General features: G+C 37.9%; 1 long non-coding RNA gene across 2 annotated transcripts in view; it reads left to right on the top strand.

Moving 5' to 3' along the window:
* Positions 1-18,314, top strand: part of LOC129652819 (uncharacterized) — a 162,411-nt gene that overhangs the window by 98,480 nt on the left and 45,617 nt on the right. Inside the window, exon 4 of one of the 2 annotated variants that reach the window (XR_008714799.1) lies at positions 10,032-10,298. The exons of the other annotated variant lie outside the window; for it this stretch is intronic. This is a non-coding gene — a long non-coding RNA (uncharacterized LOC129652819). Of the gene's footprint in view, positions 1-10,031; positions 10,299-18,314 lie in introns of those variants that run through there. 2 annotated transcript variants of the gene reach the window in all.

Raw genomic sequence — 18,314 nt, 5'->3', positions numbered from 1 at the left:
GACTGAGAGACTTTGCTTTCACTTTTCACCTTCATGCATTGGAGAAGGAAATGGCAACCCACTCCAGTGTTCTTGCCTGGAGAATCACAGGGACAGGGGAGCCTGGTGGGCTGCCGTCTATGGGGTCGCAAGAGTCGGACATGACTGAAACGATTTAGCAGCAGCAGCAGCAGCAGTGCTTTGATAAGACTTTATTTACAAACATAAATCGTGACCAGTAGGTCATAGTTGGCTAACCTCTGATCTAAAGCAGCTCTTGTCCTATAGTTGAAGCTCGTGCGGGCATGCTAAGTCACTTCAGTCGTGTCTGACTCTTTGTGACCCTGTGGACTGTAGCCTGCCAGGCTCCTCTGTCGACAGGATTCTCCAGGCAAGAATACTGAAGTGGGTTACCATTTCCTTCTCCAGGGTATCTTCCCGACCCAGGGACTGAACCTGTGTCACCTGCAACTTCTGCCTTGCAGGCTGATTCTTAACTTCTGAATCACCAGAGAAGCCCTTGTTGAAGCACAATAGCAATTTATTCATGAAATCATTGAGCTAAAAGAGTAAAAATTCATATTAAAACTTAAAAAATGTTAAGAGTTCTAATGCTTCTTCATGTATCTTTATCACCCTCTGGGCTAAAGCTCCCACCTTGGAAGACATTTTTTTTCAAAATATTCTTTTCTGCAAAACTTTATTTATATAATGTTTGGCCTTGTAGATACCTGGTAAGGTCAGATCAGCTTCCTATTTGCCTTCAGTAAGTGTCCTTTCTCTTGTTTTCATGTCCTATCTTAAAGCCTGTCTTTTTATGAACACTCTTTTATTGATTTTTTTTCTCTGACATTTCCACCTTCTAAGCTTGTACTGTTGCCCCAAGAATCATGTTCCTAGCTTAAATGATTTCTTGAGCATAGAATCTTGAACTTTGGAACTATTGTATATACTCCTGTGATTCAAATAATTCAGAGAAAAGTTCTTCGGGGTTATGATTTAGGCTTTATTTTGCTTTTAAAAGGCTTGTTAAAGTTTTACTTTTCTTTTGAGGAAATAAAGAAAGGGTGTGGTTTAAAATTTGATGGAAGTCCTTTAGGATCTTTAAATGTTTTTTAACTAAAAAAACTGAGTGAAAAATGAAATCTAAGGATTTTCCATATTGCTTTTCATTCCAGATTTTCAATTTTTAAAATTGATTTTACTTGGTCAGAAACTTAAAAATTGTCATAGATATTGAGTCTGTGATTTGATAATACCCTACTTAGAAATTAATAAGTTAGTCTGTTACTATTTCATGGATGCTGGCAGAAAACAGAATACTACCTGGTCAGAGCCAGGACTTCATTGCTTTTGGTCCTGGTGCAGCAAGCGGCCGGAGCTTCAACATACTTGCGTTGGGTCACTTTCCCAGGTGCCACTAGTGGTAAAGAACATGCCTGCCAACACAGGAGACATGAGACTTGGGTTTGATCCTTGGGTTGGGAGGATCCCCTGGAGAAGGGCATGGCAACCCAATCCAGTAGTCCTTCCTGGAGAATCCCTTGAACAGAAGAGCTTGGTGGGCTAGTCCATGGTGTCACAAAGAGTTGGACATGACTGAAGCAACTTAATAGTATGTACTTTGACCCCCAGTCTTATGGAAGTGTCACGATACAGCTGATATGGCTGAGCACACAGTGGGTTTGCATCATGGCTGAGGAACACTAAGTTTGGCAAACCCACAGCTTTTATAGCAAGCAATAATGCAGCTGCCCTTTGTCCAAGGGTGGCGGTTGCCTCATTTGTCAAGGTTGCTCATTGCAGACAGAACCCTGAGAAATGGACTGGGCAAAGAATCATGAGAACCTTGAATTCTGCTAAACCCAGAATGACATTTAGGAGAACAACAGCCCTGTCTTTCCTAGCAATACAGAGAATCATTGGAAGCAAGAAATTACACGAGACTGATTTGGATCAGCATAGACTGACTCTGGTTAGTTCCTAGAGTAGAAGTGAAGAGAGGCAGGTCTGTTAAGCTGTGCAAAATCTTAGGGGCTCACTGCAGTCTAAATGCTTATTTTTCTGGAGAGGATCCCCCTCAGGGGATGAATATTGGCCTGTTTCTTCTATTGACACCAGTTTAAACCCCTCCTACCTAATTAAAGAGATGATTTCTGATTAAATAAAAGTTATCTAGGAAGTGAACACTTGAACTTTCATAGTTAAGTTCTCTACCCTTCTTATTTTCACAACTATTTAATCTCTGAATTCCAAATTTTGCTTACTAAAAAAAATAAAAGAAAAAACCCACTTCTTTCATTTTGTTGAAATGTCATCAATATGAAGCTCCCATTAGACTTTCTCATAAAAGTAAAAGGAGGAGCCTATAACACTGGTAATTATTATAGAGTTTTTAAACCTAAGGTGTGTGGAAATTGGTACGGAGCTAGTAAACTGGATTTTCTAGTATCACTAATCCTATCATGTATCCACTGTCATTTCTTCATCTGAAACTCAGCTTGGTTTACTAGTTGAAAAATGAGGGCAAGCTTCTTGTGCTTTTGGTTCTTTCCAGACATTATGAGTATAAAAACATCTGAAAAAGGACAATAAAAACTTCTTTATACATTCTCTTTTTTATAAAAGGAAGAAAACAACTCTGAATAACATAAAATTAAGATAGAACTATTTGGTAATCTGTGCTTAAGTGTTATGACCAGCCAAGAGTTATTTTGGACAAAAACATTTATTATTATGTTTCATATTGTTTGAATAGAAATGGTAAAACTTGTGAGGAAAATATAATTAAAGTCTGCTTGAATTTTGAAATCCTGGGTAGGCATCAAAAAGAAAATTTCATTTCTGATCATTTAAAATTTTGGATGACTAGCAGAACTCAGTACTATATTAGTACTAGAAAGCTAATACTGTTAAGCCATGTTTACATATCCTTTTCCATATAAATCTGAATTTGGTATAAAGTTGGTCCTCAGAATACTAATGATAGATTTACAGAGTTAGTGTAACGGAATACATTGTGTTCTATTTCACACTGGCCTCATATAATTTTATAATTTTAACAAATATCATTGGGCCCTTGCAGTATGAAAAGGATGGCTTTTTTCTATCAGAAGTTTACAATCAGTAGTGAGAACACACACAGACACACACACATACACGTATATATGTCTGTGTGTGTGTGTATAAGGCATATACAAATTATAAATGCAGATAATAAAGAACTATAGGAATTCAGAATTTCAAGAAATTTATGTGATTCACTGCATTGATAGACTGAAAGAGAAATGTGATTACTTTGATAAGTGCAAAATAGAAAACATTTGATAAAGCTCAGTACAGTGTGATTGAAAGACTTCTTAAGCCTCAAAGTCTCAGTCACACTGTGATTAATTTGATATCTAAATTAAAGTTTTCCCCAAAGTTTACCATATACAGAATTCCTAGGAAGCTGCCAGAATGGGGAAGACTTTTGTAATGCCTAATACTAAGGAGCAGTTACTACCTAGACTGTAATGAACTCTTGCATATAAAAAGAAGAAGAAAGAAGTTCCAAAGTGTACAAATACACAATTCCCCAAAGAGGAAAACTGAAAGGCCAGTGGGGTATGTAGGGATGCTCAAATTCAAGTCATCAGAGAAATGACTATTAACACAGTAGTGAAATGTCACTTCTTAGGTATCATCAAACTTTTTCTTAAAGGGTCGTATAGTAAACATTTTAGGCTTGGCAGACCATACCATCACCTCTGTGACAGTTACTCAGCTCTGTCATTATAGCATGAAAGCAACCATTGAGAGTACATAAATGAATGGGCATGGCTGTATTCCAATAAAACTTTATTTATAAAAACAGACAGATAGTCCACAGGTCATAGTTTGCCACCCCTTTCACTGCCAACAATTCCAAGTTTTTCCAAGTTTTTTCATGGATGGAGACAATTCCAAGTTTTTCATGGATGGAGAATTATTGAAACCTTTCTATGGTACGGGTAAGAGGATATATTAATATGGCAACCAGGTGTTACCTTGATATATTAAGCTATGTTTCATCAAGTAGTCTACAGTCTTCTGGACAAATATTTCACATTGTTTCACAGATTCACAGGAGACATAGCTGAGCCTGTTTATTGCAGCGCTGTTTGTGGTGGTGAGAATGGGAGGCTGTCAATTACAGGCGCAGTGGGTGGCTATAATGTGATGCATCTACTGCATGGGGAGCCGAGCAGAAGCTCTGCACCATGGGCTGGATGAGCAGACAGTTACAGAGCTTAAATACAGTTCTGAGTTTAAAAGGTAGAAATGGAAGGAGATACAAAGCGAAGCTCCATTTATGTACATGAAAATTGGTGTACATGGCACAAAAACACAATACAGAATTTCAGAGTATGCACAAACAGAAGTATGTGTTTAAACACATCAGAATGGTTCCTATGGAAAAGGAAAGTGGGAAGTAAGGTTCAAAGGAAACAGAACATATGAGAGAGGTCTGGTTTTAGACCCATGGTGACAGGGTGCCATGAACTCTGGAGAATATTAAACTCTGTAATGGAGAGAAAAAGAATGTGAAATGTGGAAGAGGAGTCATTTCTTTTCCAGGATCTTCCCTGTGTGAACGGATGCCTTTGGAAACCTTTCCTGGCTCAGCTTCTGGTTCCAGGGTGCAAACCCTGCTCTTAGACAACTGGCTCCTTTTTGCAGTTCAAGGGCCTTTGTTTGAGGACCTGGTTTTGGTACTTTGCCTGTGTCACCTTTGCACGTGACATTTGCCTTCAACCGGAATACCGTGTTTAGTTCCTGCCCACTCAATTCCACAGCTGCAGATCAGCCTCAGTCAGTCCCACTCCAACAGTCAGTCTCAGACTAGACTCACGAGAGGGTCGATTTAGGGTTTTATAAACAAAAATAAAAAAAAAAATGCAAGCTACAAAGAGATGTCTCCAGCTTCCCTCCTGCCATGTCAGTCGATGAGTGGCCATGTATTCATGTTTTATAAAAGACACATGAATGAATAAAGGATACAAGATCTAAGATACTTAGGAAGTTTACTTAAAAATTTAAATCCTTACAATATGCAAACTTTTCTAAGTAAAAAGTTGAAATTTGTGTGTATGTAAAATTCAGTGTTGTTTGAAGTAAAAATAATCTCGTCCTTGTCAGTCCGCATACTTTCTATTTGGTGTTTCAATGTGTGTGTGTGTGTGTGTGTGTTTGCACGTGCTAAGTTGCTCAGTCCTGTCTGACTCTGCGACCCCGTGGACTGTAGCCCAACCCCACCAGGCTCCTCTATCCATGGAATTTCCCAAGCACGAATACTGGAGTGGTTGCCATTTCCTACTCCAGGGGATCTTCCTGATCCTGGGATTGAACCCTTGTCTCTCCCATCTCTTGCACTGGCAGGTGGATTCTTTACCACTATCCCCACCTGGGAAGGCCTGTATAGATATGTACACACACGTGTGTGCTGTGCTGTGCTTAGTAACTCAGTCATGTCCGACTCTTTGTGACTCCATGGACTGTAGCCCACCAGGCTCCTCTGTCCTTGGGTTTTCTCCAGGCAAGAATACTGGAGTGGGTTACCATGCCCTTCTCCAGGGGATATTCCCAACCCAGGGATCGAACCCAGGTCTCCTGCATTGCAGGCAGATTCTTTACCATCTGAGCCACCAGGGAAGCCCATGAATACTGGAGTAGGTACCTATCCCATCTCCAGGGAATCTTCCCAACCCAGGAATTGAACCAGAGTCTCCTTCATTGCAGGCAGATTCTTTACCAGCTGAGCTACCAGAGAAGCCCATATATACATATATATTTATGTTTGTGTGTATAAATAGTTAGGCAAAATGCTTCCTAATCTTTTTGGAAGCCATTAAGAGTAGAAAAGAAAAATTGGATTTCTGAAATGTTTTCAGTATTACCCTGTTTGAAAGCAGATACTTTTTGGTTACTTTCTTCTTCTGCCTGCTTGATCATTGTGTATCCTGATGCAGGATAGCCTAATATTTGACAGTACAGATAGATAAATATAGAAGATGAATGCTGCTTTCTTTAATGTAGGATCTTCATTTTCATAAAAGAGGTTAGCATAGTATTTTAAAAAACACAAGAATTCATTCCTGCAAGAATCTGATTTTGTTAAATTACATTGAGTTTCCTGTGTATACACATACATATATATTAAAAATTAAGTAGCGATTTTTCTCAAATGCTTCTTAAATAAGGTATACTTTGTAGGCAAGCACAAATACTTCTTAGTGTTAAAGAATATTTGTTCTTGAGATTGCTCACTATTGGAGTGAACAACTGAGTAATCTCAGCTTATGTTCATATTTCCTGTTGGTTGCAGTAAAACAAACAGTCCAAGAAAGCAAAGAGCATAAGGAGATGACTTTTTTATGATCTTACAGAAATTGTTTAGTTGCAGTCTGTCTAATCTTTTTCAACCACTAGAGCCATTCACTATATTTTAGTTCTCCCAGATCCCAACCTTAAATCTCTTGCCCTGATGTCTGTCAGTAAGTATCATGGGGTACCTGGACCAGCTGGTGGTCAGATGGCATAGCCGAAATTTGCATAGACTTGTCTCCATCACATGATGTTTGTTTAGCAGTCTTATCCTGACCTTGGTACTATGATCAGCAGACGAGACATCTCTTAATGCCAGTTCATGATCACAGTGAAAGCTTTGAGTTCCTTGCTTTTTGTGAGTCTGCTCTGTAGAAATCTCTCCTTCATTAACTGCTTGATTTTTCCTGGCCTTCTGATTGTGTCAGCAATTACTGACTTTTATGGTGAGTGCAAGGCAAAGCTTGATTTCTCTGGATGGGGTAGCTGGATGCTGATTCCTTTTTATTTTTTCCTTTCTCTTATAAAAGTAACCATTCCTCCTTTTGACAAAAGTGATCTGACTGCCTGCAATTGTCAGTTTACTCAAACTGTGCAGATGGTTGAAAGGATGCAGAGACATAGTTGTGTTAGGGGAATAGCTCAGATTCTGCCATCAGTGTACTTTCAAATGGTCTTTAAAAATTAATTTACAATTTTGATCAGAAGAAAATGTACTAGACACCTTGGTCTATAGGAGAACATGTTTCATAAACATAAGCAAACATATATCCTAAGTAACATAAACCAGCTTGACTTTAGTATATCAAGAAAAATTACTATTGGATTTATGATATCTTAGGAGGATTTCTTATAAAAGAGGATTTTTCCCTTTCCAATCTTTCAGAAACATAATCCTCTAGATTTAAAGGATTCACTGCTGTTTCAAAGAGGGTCTAAGCTCTTAAAGGTCTCTTGGGCAGCTAGAATGCTGAAGGCTCTGAGTGGGTATGTGAATCAGAATGATGTTATTTTTTCCTTTTAGTTTCAGTGCTGTGGTAAAAGCTTTGCTTACATGAATCCAAAGGGAGTCAGAAATTGGAGATGAACCCTATTTTAGTAAAGAAAACTAATTAAGGACAAGAGCTGTTAGCTTGTTTCCTTACCATGTAAGGCAAGAACCAAGTACAGTGTTAGCTAAGTACCCTTAAGGCACTTCAGTGTTTGATGATTGACTAAAAATAGCAGAGAACTTTGCTACCACTGGAAAGTAGAGCCAGACTATAGGCACTCACTTTAGGAGACTGGCATCTCTTGATGGGAGAGACTCAGCAGCCTCAGCAAATCACCCTAGCTGTGTAACTGTAGCAGGATCACCCATCGCAAAACTTCTGCTATAACTCAGATATGCAGAAACAGTGTAGTCCTTTGTTTTGTCTATGATGCAGGAGATATGGGTTCTATCCCCAGATCGGGAAGATTCCCTGGAGTAGGAAATGGCAACCCACTCCAGTATTCTTGCCTGGAAAATTCTGTGGACAGAGGAGCCTGGCGGGCTATAGTTCATGGGGTCACAGAGTTGGACACAACTGAGCAACTGAGCATGCATGCAATCTTTCTTGGATATGAATATTTACTCTGTTGGAGAATTTCAGTATGCATCTGTGAGGGAAGGGATATGGGTATTCAGTATGAGTAGGCAGAGGAATTGGAGCCCATGGATGAGATGTTTTGGTTTCCTTTGGTGTCTGGGGCAGTGTCTCTATTTACCTGCATTCTTTTCCCTGCAGGGAATCTGAGGCTGATATAACCACTAATTTGGTCTCTTTCAAGTTGGCTTCCACTGGCTGTAGGTCTGAGTATCTGATAGGTCCTACAGCCCACTGGTCCTCTCTTCTCTTGTCCATTCCAGAGTCTGCAGGAAGCCCTTTGCTGCACTGCTCTTTCTTCTCTGAATCCTGGACAGAGAGAGAGGCATCTGGAGAAAGTGATCTTCAGGCTTTCTGACCACAGAGCCCCTCCATGATTATTCCAATGGGTCTTGCTCAAGGTTAGGAAGTGGCAGCTCTGCCCACCACAGTATCCTCTTTTTTTTTTATTGGGGGCTGTGACTACTCTACTTTTCTCTTTTCTGTTTCTCTCTCCTTCCTCATAATGTTCAGGAACAGAATTAGAGTTATCAATCATCCCAGTTTTCTTGGGATTGAGGGGTTTCCCTAGATGTAGGATTTTTTAGGGTTCAAAGCTGGAAAGTTCCCAGCAAACTGGGAGGCAGAAGAATTGGAGTCCATGGTTGAGATGTCTATGGTCTTACCTATGGTCACCCTTCTTTTCAACTCCAATCTATTTGAGTGATTCTTAATAGTAAGTAGGGGTATTTTCTCTGCACATAAAACTGTCATCCAACTCTTTATTCCTTGTTATTGATACTCTGATGAGGGAGATAAAGGAAGATGGCAAATTCTTTTTTCAAAACTTCGTTCAAAAAAAAAAAAAACTTCGTTCAAAATTCTATTTTTAAAGGTTCAATGCTCTGTACAGAATCTCACTCTTGAAGAATTCTCAGTCCTCATCCCAGAAGAAGGATATCTGGAGCCAACTCTAGTGAAGATCACACTTTTAGAAAAAGAGGAAAGCATGAAAACCTCTACTAGCATTATATGACAATTCTTCTTTTAAGATTAGAATAAACCTATCCCATTTAATTGAAGTAGTGGCTTTCAGAGCAAATTTATATGATAAAAATTTTAGTGGCACTTTCTCAAGGGTTTGGTTCAGCTTTCACTAGGCAATATGTATATACATTTTAATATACATGTATAGATATTTATACATATATAGATACATGCATGCATTTATACCTACATGTAAATAAAATACAGTAACCACACATTCTCAAAATATTCCTTAAAAAATGAAAAAGAAAAATTCTAGTTGCTCAGTTGTGTCTGACTTTGTGAACCCATGGACTGTAGCTCACCAGGCTCCTCTGTCCATGGAATTCTCCAGGCAGGAATACTAGAGTGGGTTGCCATTCCCTTCTCCAGGGGATCTTCCTGACTCAGGGATCGAATTGTCTGAGCCACCAGGGAAGCCCGAAGGGCACAAAGTAGGCTTTCCAGAATAATACATTTCTTTATAGATATTTTATGCATATTAACTTCTCTGGTTAGAACTTGCAACATCTGTCATCTCATTCACAAACCTTCACATTTTACATCACTGCATGTGAACAAAGACTGTTCTGGTTTATTTTTTTAACCCCAAGTACATTTTTATGGGTCTCAGTCCATGGGCGATAGTCAATACATACTTTTTGAATGAGTGACTAAATTCTGAGGTTATTAGTAGCACTCATCTGTAAGAATCAGGATTTTTTTTTTTCTGTACCATGCATACAAAGCAAAACAGAAATAAAATAAGCCTGATACTAACACTGGAACAAGTCTGGCTCTTTTAAGAAATATTTCTATTTTGTTTGCTTTTTTACCCTCAATACATAGAATAGTTTCCATCACTTAGCAAGGTTTCAATTTATATTGAGTTATTGAAACAAATGTCCATTCATTGTAAATATTTATGGTCAGCCATCTCTGGTAGAGAGGATAGTCCCCCAAAGATGTTCACCTCCTAAATCTTGGAGCTGAGAATGTTACCTTACACGATCAAGGGGATTAAAGTGGCAGATGGAATTAAGGTTGCTCACTAATCATCTGACCTTAAAATAGGGAGATGCTCCTGGATTATCTAGATGGGTCCAGTGTAATCAGGAGTGTCCTTAAGTGTGAAGGAGAAGTGAGTGATGTGTGTGAGAAAGAAAGAAGAAAGCTATTGCTGATTTGTAAGATGGAAAAGCCTGTGAAGACAGGCAGCCTCTGGAAGCTGAAAAAGGCAAGAAAATGGATTCTCCCCCAGAGCCTCTAGAAGGATTGCAGCCCTGCTGACACCTTGCCTTCAGCCCACTGGGGCCTATTTTGGACTTCTGACCTTCAGAACTGTAGTATAATAAACTTGTGTTGCTTTTGGCTACTGAGTTTGTGGTAATTTGTTACAGCAACAGTGAGGAAGTAATATATCAAAGCAGTAACTATATCATTGTTCTCATTGTCATTATGATAAACATTATAAGATAGAACTGATAAAAACACTTACACTAGTAAAATAACATTATTTTGTGCCTCGATTAGATTTTGTTTAATAAAGAATTTTTTTTTAGGTTAGAAGTATGATTTCATTCATTGTTGTTCAGTCGCCAAGTTGTATCTGACTCTTTGTGACCCCATGGACTGCAGCACGTCAGGCTCACCTGTCACTTCATTCATAATTCACTGCTATTATTTTTTTATTTTTTTCCTTTAAACTTTTTATTTTGCGTTGGAGTATTGCTGATTAACAATATTGTGATAGTTTCAGGTGGACAGCAAAGGGACTTAGCCACACATATACACGTATCCATTCTCTCCCAAACTCCCCTCGCATCCAGGCTGCCACATATCACAGAGCGGAGTTCCCTGTGCTGTACAATAGGTCATTGTTGGTTATCCATTTCAAGTATAGCAGTGTGCACATGTCCATCCCAAACTCCCTGACTATCCCTCCCCTCATTCTTCCTCTGGGAACCATAAGTTCATTCTCTTAAGTCTGTCGTTTTTATACAAATAGGCTCAATAGAACTAGCTTTTGAAGACATTGTTTTATTTAGCCTTATAAGCAACTTGGGTATTCTAAAAATAGCTTTTATAAAATCCTTTTCTCATTAGAAGACTAGCTACCAGAATAATGTTCATTGTTGAATATCTTGTCAATCAAAAATAAAACTTTCTGCAGCTACAAAATCTCTCCTGTCCACATGTAGGCACTGTTAATATTTTTGTATTTATCCATCTAGCTATTTTGAAGTGTTTACAACAGTGTTTTGTTGTAAAATCACTCACATGTGTGATTTTATCTGATGTTTTTCTTCAACACTTCGTAAGTTATTTTTTTCCATAGTATTGAACGTTTCTCTGTGATGTACTTTTAACAAAAATTATATATTTTTAATTGGAGTATAATTACAGTATTGTGTTGGTTTCTGCCATACATCAACATGAATCAACCAGAGGTTCTGTGATGTATTTTTAATGCCTGCATAGTATTTCTGTACGTAGAAGTAGTGTAACCTTATTTTAAAATACTTATTTTTTTGGTGAAAATTTCTTGTCTTACATGCTTGTTATGTACAAATTCTGTTAAACTAGATATATGCTATTTTATATTCACCAAATACTCTTAAGTGGGTTAATATACAACATGTGTTTATGTGTATGTATGTATGCCTATATTATTTATATATTCTTAATCTCAGTATAGGGCTTCCCTGATAGCTCAGCTGGTAAAGAATCTCCCTGCAATGCAGGAGACCCTGGTTCAGTCCCTGGGTTGGGAAGATCCCTTGGAGAGGGGCATGGCAACCTACTCCAGTATTCTCACTTGGAGAATCCCCATGGACAGAGGAGCCTGGCAGGCTACAGTCCATGGGGTCACAAAGAGTCGGACATGACTGAGCGACTAAGCCCAACACAGTCTCAGTATATGTTTTCTAGTATCATATTTTTTTCTGTAGCATAATTTTGATGGCTCTTTAGTGTACTTCCTATTAATGAACTATAATTTAATTATCAGAATACTATTAATGATTCAGTTTGTTGACTTAATTTTTTGAAATAGCTTATTATACAAACAGGTCTTATTCACATCTTAATTGTTTTATTATAAATTTAGAAAAGTGAGATTTACATCTAAAAGGGATATCTGCATTTCATACCCTTGGATACATACTTGGAAAATTCTCCCTAGAAACTTGCACTGATTTGCACTCTGTTTACTTAGGAATGAACACACAAATTCATTTTTATCTACTTCACTAGTTTCAATGTAATTTTTTTAATTTGCTTTACTGTAATAATTTTTTTATTTAAATTTATTTATTTTAATTGGAGGCTAATTACTTTACAATATTTTATTTGTTCTGCCATACATCAACGTGAATCCACCACGGGTGTACACGTGTTCCCCATCCTGAATCTCCCTCCCACCTCTCTCCCTGTACCATCCCTCTGGGTCGTCCCAGTGCACCAGCCCGGAGCATCCTGTATCCTGCATCAAAACTGGACTGGCGATTTGTTTCTTATATGATATTATACATGTTTCAATGCCATTCTCCCAAATTATCCCACCTTCTCCCTCTCCCACAGAGTCCAAAAGACTGTTCTATACATCTGTGTCTCTTTTGCTGTCTCACATACAGGGTTATCATTACCATCTTTCTAAATTCCATATATATGCATTAGTATACTGTATTGGTGTTTTTCTTTCTGGCTTACTTCACTCTGTAAATATTATTAAATAATATTATATTAATATAAAATATTCATTTTATATTGGGATAGCTGGCAACTTATTCATTAGAGCTCTTTACATACTATATATATTAATATTTTTCTTACTTATTTTGGATCTGTGGTTTGCCTTTCAATTTTGATTTTTTTATTAAAGTATAGTTGTCTTTGTTTTTTCCTGAACAAAACTTTTGAATCTTATGTAACCAAATATATCAATCTAGATTTTAAAGATCATTCCTTGGTAATTTTAGGCAGAAAGATACTTCTATGTAATGTAAATAGTCACCAATTTTTATTTCTGGTGTTTTATGTTTAATTTTTTATTCATAACTCATTAATCAAATTTTTTTGTATCTGAAATTAACTGAGGATCCAGTTTATTTTTCCAAAATAATAATTGTGCATTCATTAATTTATCTGTTCAGATTTGCAGTGCCACTTTTATACTATAATGTCATATAATAATTTCCTTTATATAAGTACTAGGATCTTATTAAGCTCTTTATTCTATTTCATTGGTATATCTTTTTTTGGATTAGTTTCCTTATGGTGTGTGTGCTCAGCTAAGTCATGTCTAACTCTTTGTGACCCCATGGACTGTAGTCCTCCAGGCTCATTCGTTCGTGGAATTTTCCAGGCAAGAATACTAGAGTGAGTTGCCACTTCCTACTCCAGGGGAAGTTCCCTACCAAGGGATTGGACCCACGTCTCCTGTGTCTCCTGCATTGGCAGGTGGATTCTTTACCACTGAGCCACCTAGGAAGCCTTTTCTTATTGTACTCATGTATTATTTTAAAAATGTTTATAGACTTTTATTTTTTTTATTTTTATTTTTTTAGACTTTTAAAAAGAAATATAGTTGGTGCTGGTAGGGCTCAAAGTTAGACCTCTTAAAGGTTAGTATATATTAAATTATTTTTATTAGTTGTAGTTTTCTAATTCTTTACATGTTGATTTTTTTCTGATCACTTGGTCTTTGCTAGAGGATGTATGCTTTTGACATTTTTAAAAGGCATTTGCTTTGTATACTTTAATGTTATGGTATCTGATATATATATATCTGATATATCAGGACATATCATTTTTATAGATTTCATTTTTATTAATACACAACAATCCTCTTTATGACATATGATACCTCTTCCTTGAATCTGACTTTTTCTGATATAGATATTGTCATACTTTTTATGGTGCTACTTGATATATCTTTTACTTTCCTCTCACTTTTCATTTGCGGTGTATTTTTGTCTTAAATTGCTACTTGTGAGTGGCATTGTTTATTTTTTATACAATCACCATATTTGTCTTAAAAAAAGAGAGTCTAATTCTTGTGTGTGTATATTCTAAAGTAATATCTGTCTTTTCTACTTTATTCTTAAACTAATTTCCAGCATCTTTTTCAGAGAAGGCAATGGCACCCCACTCCAGTACTCTTGCCTGGGAAATCCCATGGACGGAGGAGCCTGGTAGGCTGCAGTCTATGGGGTCGCGAAGAGTGGGACACGACTGAGCGACTTCACTTTCCCTTTTCACTTTCATGCATTGGAGAAGGAAATGGCAACCCACTCCAGTATTCTTGCCTGGAGAATCCCAGAGACAGAGGAGCCTACTGGGTTGCCATCTATGGGGTCGCACAGAGTCGGACACGACTGAAGCGACTTAGCAGCAGCAGCACCTTTTTTGGTTTGTACTATGTTGCCAGTTAGTAAGACCACAAGTCAATACGGTGGTATATTATACAACTTAAAAAATAAACAAGAACACTACCAAGTTAGGCCATAGTGTGTTCTGGGCAAAAATCTCATTTATGAGCTCATTAATTAAAAGGCTGGATTTTGACAACCCAGTATTTAGGTGTTGATGTAAGTCCTTTTTTTTTTATTATCTCCACCCCAGGGGCAGTAGACCCACTTCTACTGTGTGATATTTACCAATTCATCACACACTAAGCTACTGTTTATAATGTGTATTTTGACCTGTTTTCTTCCTCTGTGGGGGTCTTGCTGCATTAGAAACACTTCATCCCAGGATGTATCAGACCATTGTTCATGTCTTATACTTCCTGACTTAACTGGTTTCTTGAGGGTATACCTATGAATTTTAAGTGACTTGAAAAGTACAGGTTTACAGCCCTTTTCTCTAAGGTTGTCTGAAACGTGAGTATATGTGGGTACACAGAGCTAGTGCCAAACGCATTGAGACTGGATTGTGTGTGTGTCTGTGTATGTATGGAATAACATCTGTCTTACTGCAAAACACGCAGTTAGAATCAGTTACTAACTGTGAGTCTCATTACAGCTTCCAAGGTCTTGAAGTAAAATGAAAGTTGCTCAGTTGTGTCCTAGTCTATGTGACTCCATGGACTATACAGTCCATAGAATTCTCTAGGCCAGAATACTGGAGTGGGTAGGCTTTCCCTTCTCCAGGGGATCTTTCCAACCCGGGGATTTAACCCAGGTCTCCCTCATTTCAGGTGGATTCTTTACTAGCTGAGCTGCAAGGGAAGCCCACTGGGAAGCCACAAGGGAAGCCCATTCCAAGGTCTCAGGATTATTAAATAAACTGAAGATTCCAGCAGCAGTCTTTTTTTTTTTTAATTATTTAATGCATTAAAAAGTCTTTTTCTGAATCTTTGGAGGCATTTTAGTGAATAATTCCTACCCAAATTTCATTGTAAACTGGGGCTTGGCCCTTCTTACTTCATCCCTATACCTGCATGACAGGAAGAGATATCTTTCCATTATTTCCTTCTCCAGTCTAGTCTGCCTTATACATGGCTGCTGACTTAATATCCTTAATGTTTCTTATGGTTTTTATTCAGTGTATCCACCTGTTGGCACAGGAAGCTGCCACCATTTGGCTTCAACCTTTTTCACACTACACTCTGCTGCCATTATCTGTCATACTTTCTGTAATCTAAATCTTCCAGTTCTTCTGCCTCTGTGTCTTCACTCACGGTCCTCTTTCTACTGGAGAGCTGTTCTTCCTTTTCTCTTCTACTCGTAGCTGTGAAAATGCCTTTCTGCTCTTAGAGGCCAGTTTTAACAGAATGTCTCCCTGGGGAAGGTCCCGGCATCTCTGTTGGGCAGGAGCATTCTCACCTTCACTGTTTTCCACTCCTCTGTTCTTGAATGGTTCGTGCTTTTCTGTGTGTTGTGTTATCATCCCATTCAGTCATGTGTTCTTACTCACTGTCTCATATTCTCATTAGCTCCTAGGACTGTTTTACAAAGAAGTAGCTTGTTGAGTAGAAACTGGGATCCTTGAGAAGTTTGACCAGATGTGATCATTTGTTGCCACGTGGTTTTAGTGGTCATTTAGCACCTCTGTGTGTCTGTGTGAGGCATGGAAGGTGAGAGTGAAGACAGAGCTCAGTCTTACTCCTCAAGGGCATGATTTCTGCTCTTTGGTCAGCTTCTATTAAAACATTAAAATGAAATCTCTGCTTTCTACTTTATTAACCTGTCTGGTAACTTTTCTACTTCTTAGAATAGATTTTCTGGAATTCATCTCTTTGTTGTTTCACTCCCCATCACCTTTTGAATTAGTAGCGTCATTGTAACATCAGAACTTGTAAATCTTGTAAATTTTGATCTAGTAAAGATTATGGGTCCTTTATGATCTTATTATAAACATGGAAGAATTGAATAGTCTAGTCATTTAGTTTGAAACTTGACTTTTATGTGAAAAGGCAAAAGTATTTGCCTAAGTAATAGCATTAGGAATAATCTTTCCCTAATTTGATGTAAGTGGAGGCCCTGAAATGGAGATCTACACAAGGTTATCTCCAAATGAAGGAAGATGTCCTGTTGCTCATGGGGGAACTCCTTCCATCCTTGTAGCTTCTGGTAAAGTCACCTCCACAGCAATTGAATAATTTCATTTTCTCCTTTATACTCCCTTCGTGCAGCCTCTGAGGAGACTATTTATTCACAGTTTTTTCCTTTTTGGAAACTTCTGCACGCTTTTTACTTTCCTGTAATGTCCAGATTACTTCCCATTTTTCTTTTTAGATCCAGCCAAAGACTATTTTCACAGCATCTTAAAAGTTCTCAATTCCAATTTTCTGATTTAAAGACTGATAGAGCAAAAGCTTTGATGTGTAAATACTGCTGTGTTCCCTTTGGTACTATTCCAACCCTTCTTTGGGTTTTAGAACTTCCTTTCCTCTTAAGATTTGGGTGTTGGCATGTGTGTTTGATCAAAATTTAAACTGGTATCTCAAAAAAAAAAAACCAAAAACTGATATCTCCAAATAGTAAATCTATGGGAGTAAACAACATTAATAACAATCATTTTCCTCATTGTTATTGTTGGAGGACTCAATTTCAGTGTGCATGACTTTAGTATAAGGTTTGATAAGTTAGATTTTCTAATTAGCCTTCTCTTCAATGAATTCATTTCCTCTGAAGGGAAGTAAAGATTGAGGGAGAATGGTAACATTTGCTGTGGCAGGTAAGTTTTAAGTGCTTCCTACATGTTATCTTAGTTCATGCCATATGGCATTTTTAAGATAAGACGATGAAAGAAAAGGAGTCAGGACATTCTTTTTATAACTACTTCTGGCTGGAGAGAGTTTTATGAAAATGTAAAAGGGTAAAACTACATTGAGCCTGTATATTGTGTCAAGTAAAATTATTTTTCTCACTCTTGACTGTAATCTATAGAGATAGGCAAGACAGGTCTTTCAGAAACTCCTTTGACCTTGTTTCCGTCCTGTCTCTTTTACTTTGTTCATCAATATTCCCTAATATGAGGTCAGGGAGGTGAAATTTTACTCATCTGATGTCCACAATCATTCTTCTTTATTCTAGCAGTTATTGGCCCTTCTCTTTATATAGAAATGTGAGGTCAGAAATCTGGGCCACAAGCCTGTCTGCCTCCAGAGTCAATCCTTTGAGTTAGTGTTTCTTAGCGTGAGTAGACAACTCCCATTAGAATCATCTGGGTGGTGTTGGTTGCACCTATTCTGGGCCAACCCTGAGGTGAACTGGACCAGCATCTCTGGGGTGGTGGTCAGGAGTCTGCAGATTGTTAAAACAGACATGTCATGAGTTTAGCTTCATCTTAATAAGAGGACAGTTATCTCCTTTCCTCTAGAATTAAGGGCAAAAGATGAATTCGGTTTAGACTTGTCTTGAAATCATGATAGGATTATATATTCAAGCTATTTCCATGTATGGAAAAATTCGCTTCTGTACTGTACTGTCTACCTTAAAAGGGAAGGAAAAGGAGAACTAGTGTTAACTGAATGACTTCAGCATGCTAGTCTCTGGCAGGTCAGTGGATTGCCCTGGACGGTGACTCTGTGTTGACAGTCCCGAGAGCAGGGATGTGTAGCTCCCTGTGTCGTATCTTATATGCTGTAGCCTTTGCCTGACCTTAGTTTTGGGACCCTGCCTAGCATTAAGAAGCCGAGTTTGCCTGATTTTCTTAGTTTTCTACATTCATGTTTTGTATGTCTTGAGACACTTATATGTATAGGTACAGTGGGACTATGTGATAACAGATATATGTATTTTTTCCCCCATTACTTCATTTTCAAATTTTTTGACTTATTTTTTTGTATATAGTATGTGAATGCTGCTGCTAAGTCACTTCAGTCATGTCCGACTCTGTGTGACCCCA

Source organism: Bubalus kerabau, chromosome 5, assembly GCF_029407905.1.
Source record: "Bubalus kerabau isolate K-KA32 ecotype Philippines breed swamp buffalo chromosome 5, PCC_UOA_SB_1v2, whole genome shotgun sequence".
Lineage (NCBI taxonomy): Eukaryota > Metazoa > Chordata > Mammalia > Artiodactyla > Bovidae > Bubalus > Bubalus kerabau.
Note: the sequence above shows the minus strand (reverse complement) of the source record. Positions and strands in the feature narration are given on the sequence as shown.